General features: G+C 41.0%; 1 protein-coding gene and 2 pseudogenes across 17 annotated transcripts in view; all 3 read left to right on the top strand.

Moving 5' to 3' along the window:
* The window catches only part of FHIT (fragile histidine triad diadenosine triphosphatase), a 1,443,555-nt gene that overhangs the window by 303,194 nt on the left and 1,117,192 nt on the right, over positions 1-23,169 (top strand). For 2 of the 17 annotated variants that reach the window (XM_029242161.1, XM_029242151.1), the window contains exon 3: positions 22,162-22,291. The exons of 14 other annotated variants lie outside the window; for them this stretch is intronic. The gene's annotated coding sequence lies outside the window, so the exon portion shown is untranslated. One more of the 17 variants, XM_029242155.1, reaches the window with a different exon arrangement.
* LOC114908204 lies at positions 6,376-6,507 on the top strand (annotated as a pseudogene).
* Positions 16,418-19,143, top strand: LOC114907051 (annotated as a pseudogene).

Below are 23,169 nucleotides of genomic sequence, written 5' to 3'. Positions count from 1 at the left end.
CTTTTTTGTAAAGGACCAGAGACTAAATATTGTAGGCTTGTTGGGTCCATATTCCAACTATTCAACTCTACTGTTATTGGGTGAAAGCCGCCGTAAGTAATATATAAATGAATGGGTGTGTGCACACTCTCTGACCCAACAATTCTATGTCTAGCAATGTTCCCTAAGGAAATAATCAGAGACTTTGGCAAAGAAGCATGTACAAGAGTATCTGTCATGATATTACTTTTTGACATGGAAAGCTATTTATGGGCCCTGGTTAATTAAAAGAAAAGCAGCAAAACAATGTAATATGTGATCCTACTTTGATATAATGTATGTACAAACCCATATATTAGGTTGGATCATGTGAAATTAATGTTAAATGGCTGTTTTTTATCTGCAAAATGGAAGTTTTATATGGTCAACCTAAGAAAGAGACTGAAAGATTATCCACCTGTAATTTCTTAGGTGGAAGAAATAGAATAATTTTTATTCTACTCTTTTTCATATGTTCATTTGTTACAAGGAATATATTTTACTTCACAGTGAGAAAATGATGCAGGTTTTTTAGGACAAAAGAAGGATTTTGCCATTCAAATTGTGGGTACATTGCAATGGAAATGCAGAAGGCATGTGCGTGTAGTCCTCTCTGGAGGAGATGTGTCTCCTGTGAGGAACTAGGAGCTTTGTTTTGTTGGCAAGGCCATTCCTGTTATGGCAGTGGATACAGGGAGCTGCAGCCAGCGCACGTTGTGTATTTTCTCCCATTGGTTGACTCCATTCCCCTTGATGCCATTTAACATTCAGTTCATCAAATGAACTCCTCTTGTTCAGATTGGTTTCACATCAAATTTCTGTCTGATTAGGATTTGGCTTTGCATGGAGGACATCTTCAGGAAGGGAACGGTTCTGGTCATTCTGACGTCTGTGTGGCAGTTGTATTACAAATTGTAGACTTCTACTTCAGTATTTTGGGTTCATGCTGCTGGACTCGTGAGCTTTGTTTAATGAAGTCCTCCTCCTGAGAGAGGGATTCTGTCTCGTGTGCTGAGAACTCCAAGGCCCAGGATGCCAAAACCTAGTGAAGGAACTTCCTAAGGTATAGATGACCTTCAGCTAGGTCTCTGGGGAGGGAGCCTGCTGCCCTTCCTCAGATGGCATTCTATATTTCTGCACAGTAAGTTGCTTGAGTCTTTTCTTATTTGAAACTTTGCCCCTTTCCAGCTCTCAAGTTCTGCACTTCTTCAATTTTTCTCTCTTCAGCCCTTGCTTGCTCCGTTTTCCTCACTGTTTCTTGTCACCAGGCAGAAACACAGTGGGGAGAGACTGGTACACAAGAGACGTTTTGCTGCTGGTATTTAACTTTCTCCTGAAGTTTTTGTTGGATGACATTGATTTCTAGTGCAAAGGGCGCTCAGCTTTGGAGCAGACCTGTAGAGAAATAGAGTCCCTCAGGCCTGCTGTGAGGCTAGAATCCCCTTGTCCCAGCAACAGGGATTGGCATTTGTGTGGGACAGTGGGACATGCCCCTGATGCCGGGAACTTCTTGCAGTGACAATCAGCGTGAAGAAAAGCGGTGGACCATTTCTCCACCTGAGGGAGGCAGACATTTTGTGAGCTCACATGTTTTTCTCATCAGACTCTGAAAGGGCGTTTTACTGTATTTTGATACAATGTTCAAACTACACATTAGGGGTAATTTCTGCCTTATTTGGAGCACCAGTCAGAATGATCTTATCTCCATCAGAGGACATGAAGAGGCCTCTATATCTGACACTACTTTGTTAAAGAGAAAATATTTTCCCAGGAGGCGAAAGTTACTGGCTAAATACAGCCCCAAATCAAAGATCTGTTCTACCAAGAACTCTTATGTCAGCTTTCTTTTTCATAAATTAATGTGGATCTGTGGAATTTACATTTCCTACAAATTGTTTACCCATTTTCCCTTTTCATAAGGTGAGAAAAGATCCTAATTCAAGATACATTCTGTCACTTCGGAGGCTGATTGGGGATGAGAGTTTTTTTGTATTCAAAGAAATCCCCAAAACAATTGGTAAAACTGCTTGTAGAATTTGATGTTACACATCTTGAGGAAGATTTAAGTCTGAAAATTTAAAAGACTTCAATTCACAAAGTGTTGATTGCGTCATTTTGCTTAGTAGTACAGTTAAGTCATTTTTAAAAAGTCAAGTGAATACGTTTTGGCCTCATCAATGAAATGTACCAAGAACCATAAAGTAGTGAAATGGTGTTAAGAAAAACAACATTTCATTGTTTCTTTGTATTCTTTGTATTGAAAAAAGTGAAAATTACCCTCTTTCCCTTTGAGTTCATGCTACAAAAGCTTATAAATTTTATGTTGGGTATTTAGATGTTTATGTGAGGGGAGCTCAATTTATAAATCTGAATGCTAACAATATGACGATTAATTTTTTAATTAATTGTCAGTCAGCAGACATGCTGGGCCTAGAATAAGATGATTCATTTGCTATATAGGCAATATTGTATGTTATAAAAAATCAGGGGATAGTCACATAGCAAGGGGAAAAATGAATGGATCAATAATTTAATTTAGCTCTGACCTGGCTAAGTTCTATAGCATGGTTCATAATTTTTCAATGAATGACCCTTAACATTTTACATATAGTGCCTCAGTTTTGTATTGATCTTCCCTAATGTATTCTTCATGTCAAAGAAGGAATAAAAACAAACAAAACACACTGTTTAACAAAAACACATTGTGTCGCCTGCAAATGTTAACCAAAATATGACAACATATTGGCGTTATTTATTCTGTTTTCAGAACTACTTTTTTCCTGGCTAATTTAAAAATTTAGAAGAGAAATGGGTAGTAAGTGAATGATAACTTGAAGGGCAAGTTCATGGAGTTCTCTCTTAGTTAAAAGATTCTTAGCCCCTCTGCATTACTTAATTGCTTATTAAAAGTGGAACCCCTGATGTACTATGTGTAGTGTGTATTTATTCCATGGAAAATTATTAACTTTTAATTGAACTAAGTGAGTGCTTGGACAAGGGACCCTAGCTATCAATCAGGAAGCAAGTGATTGACTGATGTTCATGTTCATTAATTATTCAAGGAAGTTCAATTTTAAGGTCTATAACAGTAGAAGAAAGTTTTTATAAGTGAGTGTGTTTGTGCTGGTACATTTTAGTACTGTATTTATTTGTTCATTTAACAAATATTTAGTATGTGCTATGTGCCATGCAGTCATGAGTCAGTGATGAGCAAGCCCATGGGCCCCTGTACTCACAAAGCTTCCAGGGCAGTACGTAAAACAGAGGTATATCAGTGCTGTTTAGGAGACTCAGTTTTGCTTGACTCCCCTCTATGTACAGAAAATGATTCTTCTCTGCACAAATTTCCTGAGTCTCCTGGAAATTCAAGCTATCAAATTCTAATTACCATCTGAGACAATATTTTCTTTAGAATGATAGAGTCATAGTTTCTAAGAGCTGAAAGAGACCTGCGAAGTTGTCTGGCACTGGACCCTTTTGTTCTCCGGCCTCAGCCTGGGCCTGTCCAATGTCAGGAGGGGGAAGTGTACTCATTCATGGGGTCATTTCTGGAATGTGTGGATTATTTCAAAGTTCTTCCAAATAATGAACTGAAGCTTATTTCCCTGCAAAATCTCTTTATCGATTCTAGTTTTGTGTCTTGAACAAAATCATCACATCTTATTTACCTATTATTTGGAGTATGTATCACAGTTTTCCATATATTTCTGTGATCTTTTTATTATGAACATGTTATCCCTGTTAGATGCATGTATCCTGATAACAGAATTATGTCTGGTTTTGCTCACTGCTATTTTCACTAGCACTGTCATAAACTAGGCAATGAATGAAGGAATGAATGTTTTATCTTATTCCAAAAAGGCTTCAGGGAAGAATACATAGATTTAAACCATACATCTTAGTCCATTAACTATTTGACAACTATCATGGTTCTTTTACTTCAGTTTTTCTCATCCTTAGGTTCAGATTCTCCTTCCTAACTTTCTTTACATGTGACATGGTGTCCAGCCAATTATACTGAAGTTATGTCCTTCCTAATGCCTCCCACTTCGTTAATATAAAAAGAAAGTGCTGGTCTCACCAGGAGGTTTGGGAAAGGCTTCACAGACGAGGTGCGGATTGACCTGTGCTGAGTCTTGAAGAATGAGGAAGTGTTCTCCATGTCAGTGAGGCCAGAAAGGGCACTTTTAAGGTACACTGAGAACAGTGGTACCAGAATGTTCACCCACCTTGCAGATTTCCATTAGGTCACCTAACTTCCTAGTTAGATCCTCTTTGGGGAATTTTTGCTCTTTTCTTTCCATCTTCCTCATGAACTTCAGTATTCTTTCACCTTGATCACTTCCTTACCACTACCGCAAAGCTGCAAAGCTCGAGGCAGAGCTTCCCGAGGTTTAGAGCTTACGTGAGGGAGTTAGTCTGTATTCAAATCCGGGTTCAACCCATATTTTGCATGGCCTTCGGTGAGGTAGGTACTTCTTTGAGATTTAGCGTTTTCTTCTTTAAAATGGAAAAAATAATAATACCTTATAAAATAATTGGGAGAATTATCAGGTAAATTATATGTGAAGTGCCTGACCTGTAACTGTTATTCCCCACCTCCCTCCCTGGGAAACTCCTGCTGTAGTTCACTTCCCCTGGTATAGCTATTGGTCCAGAGGCCCCAGCACATGCACGTGGCTCAGACATATTTTCCACAGAAACCCATCAGGTGTTAATAGTGACAGAGCTATTTCAGTTTCTTTCAGGTCCTCAGTCCAATGGATTTACATCTTCACCTTTATTTCTCTCATCCTCCGGGCTCCTGGGGTCCAGTAATTTTTTAGGTTTTTTTGGTAGGACTGTAAAGGAATCAGATTTGACACATTTTCCTCTGATTTCTCTCCTTTCGGGTCTCCATTTCTCCTGGTATAACAAGAGCCTGGATTTCTCTGATCTCATCTCTCTCAGGTTCATCTGGGTAATCACCATACTCATTTCATTCTGGTCAAGATTTCTCTCAATAGGTTTATTGCAGATGGCTGCAGCTGCGATCAGTGTTTACAATCTGATGACAAGTTGGAGATTAAGGCTTGTCATCACTATTTAATTAACCTCAAATTAAGCGCTTTCCGGTCCCATTCCATGCCCTTCCACAAGCCCAGGAGAGCTTCTAAAACAGTGCTTGGAGTCTTGATAGATTCGGGGTCACATCACTGGAAAGCAGGGGCTTATTTAGCTGTGACTCTGAAGAGCAACACTATTTGATCCTTAAGTCACTTGCCCAAGGGCTGAAGCTAGGTAGCTATTCAAAGTCTCTATAAAGAGAGGGGAAGAAAGGAGAGCATTTTTCTAATTCTAGGAAGCAGGTAGTCTGTGAACTGCAGGGACGATGAGACAAAAAGCATTCCAGAGACAGAAAAAAAAACCTCTGTTCTTAATATTTAAAAACAACTTTGTTTTTGTATCACAGAAGTAGTATATGTCAACAGCAAAATTATACATGGTAATTGTAAAAGGATGGAGAAACGAAAGAAGAAAGTAAAAATCATACAAATTCCTACTCTCCATACCTGCTTTTAAGGCTTACCCGAGCTGTCCAATCTGGTAGCCACTAGCCACATGTGGCTCATAAATATTTAAAATATGGCAAGACTGAATTGACACCACGTGCTAGAAGTATAAACTACACACCAAATTTCAAAAAGAGAATTTAAGCTATTGTTATTTTGTGTATGTTGGATTAATTAAAATATATCTTTAAATGAATTTCATCTTTTACTTTTTTTTCATCTTTTACTTTTTAAAATATGACTACTAAATACTTTAAAATTACGTATATTTCTATTGGACAGTGCAATTTTAGACCTTTTTCTTATATCAAAATTTTTTAAAAAGAAAAATTGCGTTATTCTACGTAAAACTTTGTATCCTCCTTTTTCAGTTAATGCGAATATGTTCATGTCATGAAATATATTGATATGGCATTATGTTTAATCATTTGTAGTATTTCATTATATGATGTGCCTGAATAGATTAATCCAATCCGCTGTTGCTGAACACTTAGGTCATTACCATTTTTTAAAATTTCAAATTATTCATAACATACTTATAACTATATCTTTGGACTCATCCTTAATTGTGCTTCTAGGATTTGTTTCTGGAAGCCAGTTAGCCGAGTCACTTGCTTGTGGTGTTTAAGCAAATTGCCATATAGAAAGGTAGCACTGATTCATACTCAGTACAGTGGTTTATAATAATGCTCATTTCACCTCATCTTTATCAACACCAGATATCATCATTGTTCTTAATTCTTATTGTAACGAGCAGCACTGTTATGGGTTTGCTCAGCAAATTATTGAAAAAGTCTTAGTTTTAAGCTTTGTGCAGGGGTAGTATTGTAGCCAGTAAGGTTTATCCGAGGCACGATTACTGCGAATTGAAAAAGTCTTATTAGGCTTGGTAGCTTCTATCCTGGTCCTGCAGATACTTCAGATGATTTTCTCTTATCCATCAATCATTCTTTTATCCATCCACTCTTGAGCATCCGTAATGTGTCCAGGCCTGCCCAAAGATTTGTAGAAGACATGGTATTTGATTTTAGGAAATCCCTTATATTTAATATTTAAGTTGGAAAAGAAAGGAAGAGAAATAGGGCAAGGGCCACGTGAGTCTTATTTACTACAGTATTTCAGCACCTAAATAGAGTGTCTGGTACGTGGTAGACTCCCAGTAAATATCGTTGAATGAATTCATGACTAAGTGTATGCTAATGTTTACATAAGTGATGAAGGAAACAAAATAAAGGGGTAATGATTTTAAGGTAGGGACAATAAGGGAAAGCTGTCTGCCTCCTGTCTTAACCCAACAGAAGCCAGAAGGCATGAGAGCTTCAGAGGGCTGCAGAGGAGAGGCCACCACAGGGCAGACAAAGGGTCTGCAGGGGCAAATAGAGGATAACCAGGACACCAGCTCTGATACCTGCCCTCTGGGGTAGGGCACTCACCCTTTCTGAGTTTGGTTTCCTCATCTGTAAAATGTGCATAATTATACCTACCTCAGAAAGTTGTATTAGAAATAAATGGAGAGCACTTAGCACAATGGTATTTTCTTTAGTTGTATTCATTAGTGGCTTAGCTATATCAGTTTCTAAGCATCTTGTTCATTTATCATTTCTTAGAAGTTATCAGAAGGAAAAACAGAGAAGAAACTTACTCCGATATACCTGGACCTTATATTTAGACTTGAAAAGTTCTACATCCCCCCAGTGAGGTAGCCGTTTGCGTTCTGAACTGTGCATATCAAACCCTTATACTCTGGTTAAAAATCCATAGAATATTTCATGTAGTTGGATAATTAGGCCACATGCTGTTGGCTCTGCTCAAAAACGGTCATTTAAGTGTCCTTTTATTTTTTTTAGCATCCACTGGGAAGTTTAAATAGCCACTGCCAGTGTGATTTCTATATGCTCTTTAAAAAATGCTGAAATTGAAAAGAGTTTAATAAAATTGCTGGACTGTTAGCTTTAGCAAGCTGTCCCAGACATAAACCTGAGAAAACAAACCCCAAACCCCAAAGTAAATACTTCTATGAATCAGGGACTTTCACAAGTGCTCCCTGGAGAGTATAGTTTGACTCATATGGAGTTAGTTGACAAGCAAGGGTGGAAACTAGCAGCTTCTGAGGTGATTTGACTCCTTTATTCTCCTTTGCTTAACAGATATCTGTACTAAATATGAGTGGCAGCATTTGGAACTAAGGGACCCTGAAGTATCATCTGCCTAATTCTTATGTAGAAAAATGAGTAGTGCAACAGTGTAAAACGAATGAATATACTTCAGGTATATGAATGTTCTTAAATTACCAGACCCTTAGGGAAATATAGTTATTAAATGAATAAAGTGTCCAATAAGAGGAACAGCTTATATTTATTCAGCCTTTACAAGGTCCTAGTCACTATTCAAAATGCTTCATGCATGTTATCTCATTTAATCCTCACAGCAGCCCTAAGAGTAGAGAGTGTTTTCTCCATTTTGCAGATAAGGAAACTGAGACTCCAAGAAATAAAGCCAAGTGATTACAGTCTCATGTTTAGAAAGTAGCAGAGGCAGGGTTGAAACACACAGCATTTCACTCCAGAGCCTGAACTCTCTCAGCTGCTGTTCTGTACCATTTCTTTCTTAAATGTTTATGGAGTAAGCTGAGAGTGTGAGGAAATCTTGTTGAAGATAACAGCTCGGGTAAGCCCGTGTGGGATATTCAGGTACAATTTTTTTTTTTTTTTTTGCGGTACGCGGGCCTCTCACTGTCGCGGCCTCTCCCGTTGCGGAGAACAGGCTCCGGACGCGCAGGCTCAGCGGCCATGGCTCACGGGCCCAGCCGCTCCGCGGCATGCGGGATCTTCCCGGACCGGGGCACGAACCCGTATCCCCTGCATCGGCAGGCAGACTCTCGACCACTGGGCCACCAGGGAAGCCCCAGGTACAGTTTTTATTCCCATAAATTCCTTGCAGATTATAGACATGTTCCTTGGTTTATTACTAGAAAACACCTTCTTAATTGATCTCAATATCAAATCTATTGCACTAGTTGAACGAAAGGAGTTTTATGGCCAGTGTAGCAAGATGTTTACTGAATATTCTGTTCACGTTCATGATTTTTTTTTTTTTTTTTGCGGTCACTGTTGTGGCCTCTCCAGTTGCGGAGCACAGGCTCCGGAAGCGCAGGCTCAGCGGCCATGGCTCACGGGTCCAGCCGCTCTGCGGCATGTGGGATCTTCCCGGACTGGGTCACGAGCCCGCGTCCTCTGCATCGCAGGCGGACTCTCAACCACTGCGCCACCAGGGAAGCCCCCACATTCATGACTTTTGATTTTTAATAGCCAAATGTTATTAAAAAATGTGACATATTAGTTACATCATGTGTTGAAATGTATCCTTAATTGTAGTACTTTTATTGACTGTGAGAGGATGCAAAGTGGATTCCACAATTTTAATTAACTGTTCCTCCTCTGACATTTCATTACCAGTTTCAGAAGTGATAGAGGATGGCAGTTACCTGTGAGAATTTTTCTATAAAGAAGCTAAGATGGAGGAATGTTAGAGTTGTCTTGGTGATTGAGAGGAAAAACAGAGAAAGGAGAGGGTTGGCTATTATCCTCACATGTTAATAACACGGTTAGTAAACAAAGCTTCTGTTATTTTAGGTAAATTTTTAAAATTTGAGCAGATAACAGACCAGTTGAAATAAAAAATAAAGAAATCACTTAATTCAACTATGATTTTTATGCTGCAAAAATGGTGTCTTTTTTCTGAAAGTGAGAATTTCTCAGACATCACATATCTTTCCCTTAAAGGGTTTTTGAGGATTTTCTATGAGACAGAAGAGGCAAAAACATGAAGGTCAAAGATAATGGGTCCCTATCTAACACTGGACTGATTTGCCAAGAACCCATGACACATTTTTTTAAATAAATTTATTTGTTTGTTTATTTATTTATTTTTGGCTGCGTTGGGTCTTCATTGCTGCGCGCGGGCTTTCTCTAGTTGCGGCGAGCGGGGGCTACTCTTCGTTGTGGTGCATGGGCTTCTCATTGCGGTGGCTTCTCTTGTTGTGGAGCATGGGCTCTAGGCACGCGGGCTTCAGTAGTTGTGGCGCATGGGCTCATTTGCTCTGTGGCATGTGGGATCTTCCCAGACCAGGGCTCGAACCTGTGTCCCCTGAATTGGCAGGCGGATTCTTAACCACTGTGCCACCAGGGGAATCCCCCAGAATACACTTTTATTTCCTTTTTATGGTAAAAGCCAGAGAGAACGCTGTGTAGTTTAAACATGGTTTCTGTATCTGGTGCCCACACGGGAAGTTGAAGGTAAGGAGGCCAGTTTATCCAGCAAATGTGCCCAAGCACATAATTACCTCCCTTGATGTCTGTCGATACTTTACCACATCCCCCGGGAAAATCTCTAGGCAGTCCTTCCAAGTCATTTTCAGAGATCTCATCATGGCAGGTGAGCTTATTTATTTATTTCCATTTTGAGAGCTTTACCTTTCCTGACTCCCTTTTCATGTTTACCTCTCGTATAAAGAATGGAGACTGCGGGTATTTCATTACCAGCTATCTCCCTGCTGCAGGCACTGCCTGGAGAAGTTTCCCTCTGTTTGGCTTGCAAGCCTCATTTATTTCCCCGAGCTTTCTAATCTGGGCAGAGCCCAGCGGACGGCATTATTAAATTACCATTATTACACTGTGTTGTCTTGGCACGATCAGGGGCTGAGTTGGAAAAGTTCGTGTTAGGCAGGGAACACATTTTCTCCCCTTCTCAAGCTGCCCCAAATGGACCTTAGCTTACTTTCTGGGTCTGTATCAGCATCAAGATTCTGTGAAGTCAAACCAAAGATTTAACCACATTTGAGACATTTCTTCTAATCAGTGTAAAGAATGGGCATTCCCCTTTTAAGTACGTTGCTTTGATTTGGGATCAGCTGGACAATTCATGATTGTAATTTTTTTTTTTTTTTTTGCGGTACGCGGGCGTCTCACTGCCGTGGCCTCTCCCGTTGCGGAGCACAGGCTCCAGACGCGCAGGCCCAGCGGCCGTGGCTCACAGGCCCAGCCGCTCCGCGGCATGCGGGATCCTCCCGGACTGGGGCACAAACCCGTGTCCCCTGCATCGGCAGGCGGACTCTCAACCACTGCGCCTCCAGGGAAGCCCCATGATTGTAATTTTTTTGATGGAGGGGGTAACATTTGACATTCAAAGTTATTTGACATTTCAGAAGTTATAATGTCATTTTAAAAGCTCTAATATCACTAGTATATTTGTATGTAATTCATTTACACAGGCTTTCAAAGATTGTCTATTCTCAGTAGAGAAGTTTTAATGAAAAATGTTTTATTGCCACTCCAAGCGTCTTTAAATTAAGGCACTGCTCTTTTCTGTTTTTCTTCCTCACGTACTCTTGATAATCAACCTAGTGTTGTCTGCAATGATAAAAGTTATTCTTGTCATATTTTAAGCATTTTCTTGTCCATCACTGTGTCACCAATGGCTGTACAATGCTAGCACATAGTAGGTACTCACTAAATTCTTATTGAATGAGTGTTTCAACGCTGCCCATGCACTGTATATTCTAACCATTCTGGAATATGTTTTATCACATGCACTCTGCTTGCTCCCACCTTAGGAATTTTACCCACCACTCAGAAATGTCCTTTGCCTCTCAAATCTTAAGCACTTTTATACTGCTTATTTGTGAGTTTTCTTCTCCTGTCCCTATTTAAGCACAATTCCTGGTATATATATTAGGTGCTCAATAAATGTCTTAATGAATGTACATGAGTTATTGAATGAACACACATGTATAGTTAAGCCAAGGAAAAGTTATGTGTGACATTTATAAACCATTTTTATAACATTTTACAACAATTTTAGTTTTAGGCATTCACTAAAATGATAAAAAGTAAGTTTGAAGCACCATTTTTCTTGTCCAGTCCTTGACTCAAAACTCTTCAATGGCTCTCCGTTCCCTTTAGCAGTGGTTTTCTAACTATGACAGTCTGATTATGGGATTATGTCTTTTCCCAGTTTAAAACCGTTCAAAGGTTTCTCACTGCCCTCACAAAAAATATGATTCAAACTCTTTAAGCATGGCTGAGAGTTCTACCTCTCCAGCTAGAGTCTTCCCCAAGCTCCCTTTACTCTTTCACGTCTAGATCATTTGGTTCATTAAACCTGTAATGTTTCCTCTTCTCCAGGGCCTTGGCACTTTGGGTGCCCCCTGCTCCCTCTTCACCCACCTCTTTCTTTAGCTGACTCCTCTTTGGCTTCAGATTGGTCTCGTTTTAAATGTTGCCTTCTCCAGGAAGTCTTTACTGTCCACTCCCTGCTGCTGCCACCACCATCACCCCTACCTGCCTCTACTAGTTTAGATAATTTTCCCGCTTTGTAGGCCTTGCAGATATTTTATCAATAGAATAGAATTATGTGGGGTTTTTTGGCCAAGTCATATGAAGTATTAAGTTAATGGAATTTAAATTGAGAATTTCCACAATTTTAAGTTTTCCTTCTGTAGGTTTCTGTCAAACATTTTGGTGGCTAGCATGACCCTCTCCCACCCCCTGACGTGCACAACACATTTATTGTAGGCAAAGTATGCTAAGTGCTTCATATACATTTACTCATTTTCTCTCACACCAGCCTTATGGTGAATACTGCTATTGTCCCCCATTTCATCAGAAAAACGAAGTTCAGTGTCATAAGAAACTCACATAGCTGATGAGTGGCAAGCTGAAGTTTAAGTCCAGGCTGTCTACACTCAATCTCTGTAGCCCAAAGCCCAACCTAAAGCTAGTGATTAGACAGTAGTAAATAAATACCCAGCAGGTATTTGGAAATAGCCTTATTTTTGTGCTGGGTATCTTCCATTTATCCCTTCATACCCACTTTCTACTCAGTTCTGTGCCTGGGAGGTTCTTCTCTGTTGGCTTTATAAATGGGCTCCTCCCTTAACTCCACATACTGCCTTAACCCTTGGTTTCCCCACACCATTACCACACCTTTGTAAAAAGTTCTACAGCTTACCCCAGTTGGGTGTTTTGTGTATACTCTGTTTCTGCCCAGATCCTTATTGATACAGACAAAAATTTTTTAAATTAAAACTGTAGTTATGGTTGTGCTTTTATATTTCTCATACAGTATGGAGTAATGTTAGCTTTTTTCTACTTTGTCTTTAACTTTTTATAATGGAATTGACGATTGTCATAGTTCATGCAGTCTTAAAAATGAGAGGCATGCCACACTCTTCTGCAAAGGGCATGTTTCCAAGGAATTTGTAACCGGTTGGAAAACAGGCCTACATAAACTTTTCTAAAATCTTTAGCCTGCCATGAGGCCTCTTGCGTTTTGACAAGAGTTTCCCTTTCTGCTTTTCTCCGCTGAGCACCCTTTGCTTACTTTAAAGCTGGGCTCTGCTGTGTCTGGGCAGGTAGTGTCCCAGCCACCTGGTCCAGGATTGGTTTAATGTCTGGCTTTAAAATAACTCATTTTACTTACTTAAATGAGTTTATATATAAAGAAACTCACATAGTGTTCCATAAATGGAAAATAAAATCCATTACAATAAATAAGGGAATGAAACTTTAAAGGGGAATATAACAAAAATAAAATGATGCTATTCGTGGTAGCCAAGTGTTAGGAAGGTGTTTTGACATGTTAGCACTAATTAATATTTCTCATTGGATGAATTAGAAAGATTGAAAGAGAATTGAAAGGGACATAACTTTATTAGTCTTTGTTTTGTCCTGTCAGTGACCATCTAGCACCAGGGTTCCGTGCCCTGAAGTCTGAGGATCACTGGTATAATCTGTTTTTCCCTATGCTGTGAGCTTAACCAGAATGCTTTCCTCCTTCTAGTTTCCTTTTCCTGATCCTCTCCATCTTTCTTTTTGAAACTTTCCTTCACCCTCTTAGCCTACACAAGTCTCTCGTCCGAACTTCCTGACATTTATTATCTGCCCTACTTATGTTGGCTTCTGATTGTTAATGTTTTGACCTGGTATTTCAATAGCTCATATTTTGTGTCTTGTCTCCTAAACACTGTAAAGTTCTGTCTCCAGGAATAGACACTGGGACCTGTGCTTCTGGAACCCCATATTAATTAAATGTTCATTATATAATATATATTCTGTTTATAATATGTATTACATCATATAATATATTATTTATATATAATATATATAATATTTATATATTATTAAATTATATATTATATATTTACATATACATAATATATAATACATATTATGTAATATAATGCATATTATAAACAGAATATATAATAGTCCCATATGTAACTAGAAGTTCATTAAATGTTTGCTGTGTTGAATGAATTTGACCCAAAGTAAGTTAAATGATGTTTTAACAACTATGGATATAATTCACAATCACAGCATGATTTTGTGTCTGGTTGGGATGCACAATTTGTATTTTTGCTTCTTCTTGCCTTCATAGAAATTATATTCTAGAATCTAGGAGATAAAGATAATAAATTGATACACATATGCATATTATAATGTAATGTAAAGTGGAGTAAGTGGTGTAAGGAATGTAAATCAGCACGCATTGTTAGAGCTTTGGGTTGCTTTTTGGATTGGGTAGTCAAAGAATACCTCTCTGATGAGGTGACATTTGAGGACAAATGTGATTAAAGTTAAGAGGAGGGGGTGGTACATATGAATATTTGAGGGGCAAGCATCCTAGCTAGAAGCAATAGTAAGGCCTGAGGACCTGAGTTGGGACTGTGCTTGTTGGAGGCCAGTGTGGGGATGAGAAGGGAGCAGTGGGACATGTCATTGAAGAGGTGGCAGGACTGGATTGCATAGGACCTTTTCAGCCATGGTGAAGCTTTTAGATTTTTATTGTGAGAGAAACTACAGGAGAACTGAAAGGAAAGACATAACATGATCTGATTTATATTTTTAAAAAGTAATAGTTTCAGCTGCTCTGAATAGAAGAGGCTGAAAAGGTGGTCAGTTAGGAAGACATGGCTCTATGCCAGATATTGTAGGGGTGGCTTGGAGCCCAGTGATAGTAGTGGACAAGGTGAGAACTGGAAGGATTAGGAAAAATTCTGAGAGGAGAGCCAACTGTGTTTATGCCTTCTAATTTATTTACTACTGTACAACGCTTTCAAAGCAGCGTTCTCCGTTGGTATTTATTTTCATCTTATAATTCTATTTAAGGCAAGTTTTTTTTCAATTTACCAAACATTCTTTTATTTATACTTGCTTTTGGGATAACACTTAATGACTAATTAGTCAATAAAAAACAGAGTTCTATCTGGGGCAAGAATGTGTTCCTGTGGTGAATTTATTTATCCATCTTTTTCAAAAGTAATTGCATTTTTGTATTCGTTCTTGAATACTGTGTCATTTCCCAAATAACTATTTGGGAGGTGGAATTTTTTTATGCTATTCTAATCTTGTATCCTCTTCCTTCTAATATCCCCATCTGTACTTTGTATTACAAACTTCATCAGACCACTGCACGCTATTATAGCTGTCGTCACCATGGGGAGAAAATGACTAATTGAAGCTGCTTATTGATATAATAGAGCAGGTTGTGACACGTGGCGAGAATACTGGAATGATGGGCTCCAGCTGATGTTATGTAAAAATATTCAGCCATGAAATATGCACTTGTGGATGGCTTTTTGCAGATGTCTGCAGAATGCAGATAATCTGTATTCTGAGGAGATCTGCAAATTAAAGATCTATATGACCAGTTAGAATTATAGCACAGTGAGGATAGAGCGGTGCGGTAGGTAATGATATAGCCTTGAATCTTGGCTAATAATAATTATAACCTGCCTATACTTATAAGCAAAAGTAGATGATATTTACCCCCAACCCCCATTTCAGAGGGAATGGATCAATTGGCAGAAAAGTGATGTGAACTTTTGGATATTTTGGAATTCCTTCAATGCAAGATATATTGGTATCATGAATGGAAGTATAAATTGGTATATTGTCTTTGGAAAGTTATTTGGCCATAACTATCAAAATAAAATTCACACAACCCTTTGACCTAGCAGTTTCATTTCTAGTAATTTATTTTAGAAATATAGTCACTAGATGCACAAAAATCTCTGTACTAAAATATTCATCATGGCATTTTGTTTAATAACGAATGATTTAAAATAGTCTAAATGTCCAAGAAATAGATTAGGTGAATAAATTATGGAATATTTATGCACTGTAATATAGTTAAGCCTTTATAAAGCCTGTATCTATATAGAACCATCTCTAAGTGAAAGAAGGGTTAGAATATGCTATTATTTGTGGTCATAGAAATGTAAAGTATATGTATATATATTTATATATGCATATGTTGAAGACTGCATAAGAGATTTTTAAAAGCATGGATCAGAAGACATTTTTCAATGTACATTACTACTTTGGTATTATTTCAATTAATTACTTCTTGGATGTATCATCTATTCAAAAATTATAAGTTAAGAAAATTACAGGGGTGGTATATTTGTATGTTTTTACTCCCCTCTTACATAAAGATGTCTTTGCTTGATTCTCTGCTGTATTGCACCTGACTTCTCTTTTGAGAGTTTTCTTATAATTTCTGTTAGAACACCTTTTATTAGGATATCATTGCACTGACACTTTTAGTAATGAGGTGGCAACTCCCCTTATTCCTTTATTGCTTGCCATGACTCCACAGAATATAGCTCTACCACTTTCTTCCAAGGTTCGGGTCCTTCCTGTCCAGGAGAACTATTTAGAAATTTGTTTGTGCCAATGGTTTCCGCCCACAGCGGGGGCGGGACCAGGGTGCAGTGAGAAAATCAGCGGGAAACGCGTCTCCACTTCTGCTTGTGGTCCCACCGCTGGGGTCTCGCTGCTCCCGCCATGGCGCAGTGCCATGTGCAGAGTGATGCCATCATTGGGCATTATGAATGCGAGACTGAATAATTAACAGCTACCCCTTAGACGGAGGACCAGGTGCAGGGTAGACTCTTTCTGGATGTTGTAATCAGAAATAGTGCGGCCGTCTTCCAGCTGTTTGCCTGCAAACATGAGCCTCTGCTGGTCAGGGAGGATGCCTTCTTTATCCTGGATCTTGGCCTTCACATTCTTGATGGTGTCACTGGGCTCCACCTTCAGGTCTTGCCTGTCAGGGTCTTCCCGAAGATTTACATACCACCCCTTAGACACACCAAGCCGGTCTGGTGCACCCTGAGCCCCGCGCTCCGACCCCGGCTGGGCCCAACGCGCCGAGCCCCAGAGCGATGAGCCTGCTCCGCCCCCGTGCAGGAGGCTGCGGCTGCTGGCCAACGCAGTCTCTGGCCCTAGTTCCCCAGCTGTCCCTGGCTCCCCAGAGCACTCTTCTCCCCAAAGCAAGAAGACAAAGGCCACCCTCTCAGCTGGTCAGCGACCCTGACTGGCAGCCCAGGAGGACACAAGGTCCCTTCAAAGGTCACCCTTTCTGAGCTCAAGTCTTGCCTGCAGTGGGCACAGGAGCTGGGGGCACGGGTCCAGGAGCTGAAGGCAAGTGCACAGAAGAATGCTGGGGAACCCAGAGCACCGGAGGACAAGGGGCACCCAGCGGGACTACGTGGTGAGCAGATGCCTGCCTATCAGCGCTTCCTCGCCCTGACCCAGCAGGGGCCCCCGGGCCTTGTGCTGCCTACAAGTACCAGGTGCTGGCCGAGATGTTCTGCAGCATGGACACCATCGTGGGCGTGCTGTACAACCGCTCTGAGACTGTGACCTTTGCCAAGGTCAAGCAGGGAGTCCAGGACATGATGCAGAAGCGCTTTGAGGAGCGCAGTGTGGGCCGGATCAAAACCGTGTACCCTGGCTCCTACTGCTTCCGCCAGGAGCGCTACGCCGCCACATTCAAGGACGGTGGCAGGAGGTCTGATTACCAGCTCACCATCGAGCCGCTGCTGGACCAGCAGGCTGGCAGTGTGGCTCCCCAGCTGACGGCATCACGCGTGCTGCGGTGGTGCCAGATCTTCAGCTAGAATCTGGTAGCCTGTGTCCGGTAGTATCACAGGGCCTTCCTGGCCTCCCTGAAACCCCCCCCACCCCCCGCCGCCCATGGAGGTTCCTGAGGACCAGCTGACACGCTGGCACCCCTGCTTCAATGTGGACAAAGTGCCTTACATCAAGCCGGCCAAGCTGCCCCAGCCGCCCACCGTGGAGAAGCTGGCCACCGCCCAGGAGGTGTTGGCCGGTGCCCGCAGCCTGGTGTCATCCAGGATGGAGAAGGCTCTGAGTGACCTGGCCCAGCTCACGGCCGAGCCTAGCAGCCCCTGGTTCCCCAGCCCGGCACTGCCAGCCACCCTGCCGCCATGCCGCCTGCCGCCCTGAAGGGGATGTCCCAGGTCCTGCTGGAGCGGATCCGGCCCAGGAGGCGCAGAAGCAGCTGGCGCAGATGACCCGGCGCCTGAAACAGAAGCAGCGGCTGCAGGGGCTCGAGCGGCTGCCTGAGGTGGCCCGCGTGCTGCGCAGCGTCTTCAGGTCAGAGCACAAGCCAGCGCTCAGCATGGAGATGGCCTGCGCCAGGATGGTGGGCAGCTACCGCACGGCCACGAGCCCCTGGGAGATGGAGAAGCACGTGCACCTCCTCTCTGAGCTGCTGTCCGACTGGCTCAGCCTCCACCGCATCTGCACGGACACCTACGTCAATCTGGGCAAGGCCGCCGACCTGGCAGGTGTCTTGGCACGGCTGGTCCGCCTTGCCCGTGCTGAGGAGGCGCTGTGAGCCCGGTGGACAGGTGCCAACACAGACGGGCCGCCGGGCCTGTGTCTTACTCTCTTTAGGAACACGACACACTTTCCTTTCCCTGTCCTAAGTCCCCATGAGGGTCAGGGCTCTGGCTGCTGGGCTTGAGGGCCTCTGATTAATGTGGTGGAGGCCCCCCTCGTATACAGGGTGCAGGAAAGTGGGGTGGGGGAGAGGTAGTGTGGTTGGCAGAATAACCTTCCCAGATGTCCACGTGGGATCCTGAGGTGGTCCTGGAGTATCTTGGTGGGCCGAGTGTCACACAGGGTCCCCATAAGAGGGAGGCAGATGCAGAATCTGAGATTGGAAGGTGCTGGCAGGAGCCACGAGCCAAGGAACATATTCTCCCTGGAGCCACCAGAAGGAACCAGCCCTGCCCACCCACACCCTGATTTTTGTACTTGGCCTCTAGAACTGTAAGATAAAGTCAGAAGAAAAAAAAAGAAAAGAAAAAAGAAACAAGAAAAAGAAACTTGTTTTAATAAATGGTAAAATCATTCAAATGCACTGGTTCTGAATTTCTGATGGGTGCATTTGTGAAAATGCTGAGGAGCTTCTGGAGTCAGAGGCCTGGTGCTTTTCAACAACAAATAGAAATTAAAGGCTATTAATGATGCTTATTATTAACTTTTAAAAAGCTCTCTCTACCCCCAACAAGTTAAAAAGCTATTGTTTGAAATGTATGACCCAAAACTATGTCATTCTCTATTATATGTGATAGCATAAAGCCCAAGAACAATGTTTAAAATTGTCTTAATCATTGTTATAAAAGGAATTAATGAGTGGTAACATTCAGAAACCCCGTTGTTCATATTATGTTTTGGGGGTATGGAGGAGGAAAAAGGAGAAGGAAGAAAAATACATTTAAAAGAAAGTTAAACAACAACTTGTAAGTTTCATTCTCTGTTGCTGGAAAACCAGCTGATTATACATGAATGTGTAATAAAACAAGTGTTTGGCACATTGAGGTGTATGAACTATGTAGCGTCATCAGAGCTTATTTTCCTGCAATGGAGATTGAAATGTATGCTTCTTCTAAGCAGTACCTTTCATTCCATTTTTATTTTCTGAGGGAGAGTGAACTTTACAAGTTGCTGCTTAACAATACCAGAAGTGCTAATTCCTATACAATGAATAGTGAAGTTTACAAGTTGCCATTTGACATGCCCACATTTCTGTTTGTTTGTCCTCCCTCCCCACCCCCCAACAAGGTATAGTAAAATTTATAAGGTTAGTAAAAACGCTTCATTATTAATACAAGGTTACATTGCTGTTGGGAATTCCATAAATGGCATATGAACATATCTAAGGGGGAAGCACAAAGGTGGACGTTATGAGGCAAGAAATTCTTTCAGGAACATTGAATTTATAATCATCACTCAAGAAAGAACATGCAGAGACACTCATTCATGGCTTTGTGTCCCCATGACCCCATTCCCTTGGCTCCTTGGTTCTGTTATCCTTCAAGTATGTTTCATTGGGTCTTTTTTTTTTTTTTTTTTTGAAATCTATCTAACTCTTCCTTTGCAAATCTTCCTCAGCTCAGGCTATACATCCCTCCTCTTCCATGGTCCCTTTTTCTCCACTTCCATGCTCTTCCCTGAGCACTCAAAGTGGCTACTGTGTACACAATTAATTAAATGAATGTTTCACAGCCTTAGGCCGTCACTTCTATTATTATCTGGTACTGCTACTTAAATATTTTATTATTACAGCATTTTATTGTTATTAAAATTTTAAGATATACATGCCTTATTTCACCAATTTTGTTATAACAAGATCCTTGAGGGGAGATATCAGGCCTTAAAATTCCTTATGCTCCCAATGGGGGCGTGTATATAATCGTGTAATCGAAATGAAGTGGATGTTTTTACCAATCACAAGAACCGGGAGAGAGAGGAAATGATAAAGGAACGGACACCCTGTTGTACGTAACTGGTCTGAGAAGATGGTTGCAACAAATTCTTCCATTTCTGTCTGTGCATGTCTCTTCTCCCGTAAGGAGATAAAGTCCTCTTTCCCTCCCCGTGAGTTTTGGTTGACATTGACTTTTTTTGGCCAATAGAAAATGGCAGAAATAACACTGTGTCAGTTCTGAGTCCAGCTAGACTTTAGGTTGGCTGGAGATAAACACTCTTTAGAGCCCTGTGCCATCTCTTTAAGAAGTCTGGTTATGCAGCAAGAGAGAGGTCATCGGGATTGAGTTCGTGGAGGATTACGAAGATATGGAGAGAGGCCCAGCCATCCCCCAGCTGTCCCAGTCATATCAGCCGAGGGGCATGGAGGGAAGGGAAGCCAACTTGAATCTTGCAGTCCCAGTTGGACTGCCCCGGTCAACATTATGTGGAGCAGAGAGATGAGTTGTCCCACTAAGGGCTGCCCAAACAGAAGATGTAGGACAAATAAATGGTTGTTATTGTTTTAAGTCACTAGTTTTGGAGTGGTTTATTGTATAGCAGAGATTACAGAAACACATCCAAAATGGGTTAAGTTGTATATTAAATTTTGTGGTCTACAATAGTGCTTTTTGAGCCTTAATGTGCATACAAATCACCTAGGGTTCTTGTTAAAATTCTGATTCTGTAGATTAGGGGTGGGGCCTGAGATTCTGCATTTCTAAGAAGTTCCCTGGTGATGCTGATGTTCTGGTCTGTGGGCCACATTTTGAGTAGAAAAGGTCAAAGCAGGGAAGTCCATTCATCCAAAGATTAACAAGTTGCTTATTAACAACCAGGAAGGTTATACTTGCCTTTCTGTTGAGATTGCAGATCCTGCACAGGCTGTATCAGCTGCCCATTAGACATGCCAATGCCAAAAATATAAAGTCAGACAAATGTGCATTTTAACCAAAGTACTAGGCAAGTTCTATTTTCTTAAAGTCTAACTTTCCTGAGAGTGACTTTATTCCCCTAAGCTTCGTGTCTGTTTAACCAAGAAGCATGCTCTGTGACAATTGTTGATAATGGTAATAATGATAGCAATTACTCTACACTTCACAAGTGCTTTGTTGTGAGCCAGAATCTGTACTAAGTACTTTATATACATTTCATCATTTAACTCCTATAACATACATGACTGTCACCATTTTGCAGATGAGGAAACTGGGGTTCAGGGAGGTTTAGTTACTAGCCCTAGTCACCCAGTGACTAAGATAGGATTCAGTTCTGTATGACGTGACTCCAAAGTTCAGGTTGATAACTACTCTGCCACACTGCTTCCAACTACAAGCCTAACACAGGCCTCAGGTTAGTGTATTATGGCTCACATTCTTTCTTTTTGGACTTGTTTCTTGGTAGTAGTGGTGGTAGTAGGAGGAGTATAGATATTTTCGTTCCATACAGTATAGTTGACTTTGGGAAATCCTAACAGAGATACCCGAAATGTTCTTGCGCATGTGCACGTGTGTGTGTGTGTGTGTGTCTGTCTGTCTGTCTGTATATATGTGTGTAAGGCAGGAGCGGAAACACCTTTGAAACCCATTAGTTGGGAAATTTAATTTTTTGTAGCAACATTCACATAATTATTGTCAGCATTTTACAGTGGTATTTAAAGTGCTGATATGAGGAAAGTCTTTACCAGAATAAATATAGATGATTTGTTTAAACTTCAGTAGTCTCTTGTTTTCACTGTGTTGCCTATTGCAGCAAAATAATTTCACCCCCCTCCCTTTGCTTTAGACTTACTGTTTCCCCCTCTATGGCATTTATCAGACAGAAGCTACTACTGTTTTAGGTTTCCATCAGAGTAGCATAAAATACTTCTAAAAACCATAAAAGACTCTGATATGACCTACTTTGAAATTAGACGGCCAGGACATCTCTTTACTCGTCGGTTTGAATGCCTCTTCTCTGCTCTCTTGAAGGTTAAAGGAACTGGTAGTGCTGGAAATGGCAGTGCTCTGTGGCACCAAAGCCAGTGCCCTGCAGGGACCTACTCCATAGTGACTTGGGATTAGATGAAGACACCAGGACACCAGGACCTCTGGCTAGAAGGTTTACTTAACTCTCAAATCTCTTTACTGCTGAGGTGGCTGTTCTGCAACATGATGGTGGTGATGGAGGGGTGTGCGTATACAGAGTTCTTTAAAGTGAGATCATTTGGCTGCACACTTTTTGGAGGGGTCAGTACAAATTTTATTGTCTTCTTTAGGTGAAGAGGCAAGGTGTACGGGGGTGGTGACAGGACTTGATTGGGACTTGAATCATTGCTCGGAAGTAACAGTGATTTTCTTCAAAATCACAAAATCCATGCTTCTCCGACTGCCTGCTTTTCTTCAAAATGAGGGGGTCACTTCCTGGTACAACAGTGATTTTCTTTGTCATTCTGAATGAATCATTTACAAGACAAATGGTCCATTTCGATTGATTTCCTGATCTTTTGGACATGAAATATTTCATGTTTCTTTTAAGATAAATTTTTTCCAACAAATGTAGTATTGTAAGTACCTTTTGAGAAATATTTAATAAGAAGCACATTTTATTTCCTTGGAACTACGTGGAAGAACTCCCTGGACCTTTATTAGTTTGCATGTTGCTATTCAGAAAAGTGTGGAATATCCTCCATTAAATTTTACCACTTTCTAAATTATGTTCTTCAAAGAAAAATTCCAAGAAGGCAGAGGCTTGCTTAAGTGAAACATTGCTGAATATGCTTTTCTTGCAGATTTCCAAGAGTCTTAGATATCTAATGTAATTTGTTTCGAGGAGACTGTGGGTGACAAAGCACTGCTGGTAGGGGTTTGACACATATAGTATTATGAATGGATTCCTTAGCAATCACGTGGATTGGCCAAGAGAGAATTTAAATGGAACTCTCAGTAGAAAATAAGTACTCTGTGCAATGAAGAAATAAAAATACGTTTGGTAAACAC

The sequence above is a fragment of the Monodon monoceros genome, unplaced genomic scaffold (assembly GCF_005190385.1).
Source record: "Monodon monoceros isolate NGI ecotype Baffin Bay Population unplaced genomic scaffold, NGI_Narwhal_1 Super_Scaffold_3, whole genome shotgun sequence".
NCBI lineage: Eukaryota > Metazoa > Chordata > Mammalia > Artiodactyla > Monodontidae > Monodon > Monodon monoceros.
This window is presented reverse-complemented; position numbering and strand designations above follow the sequence as displayed.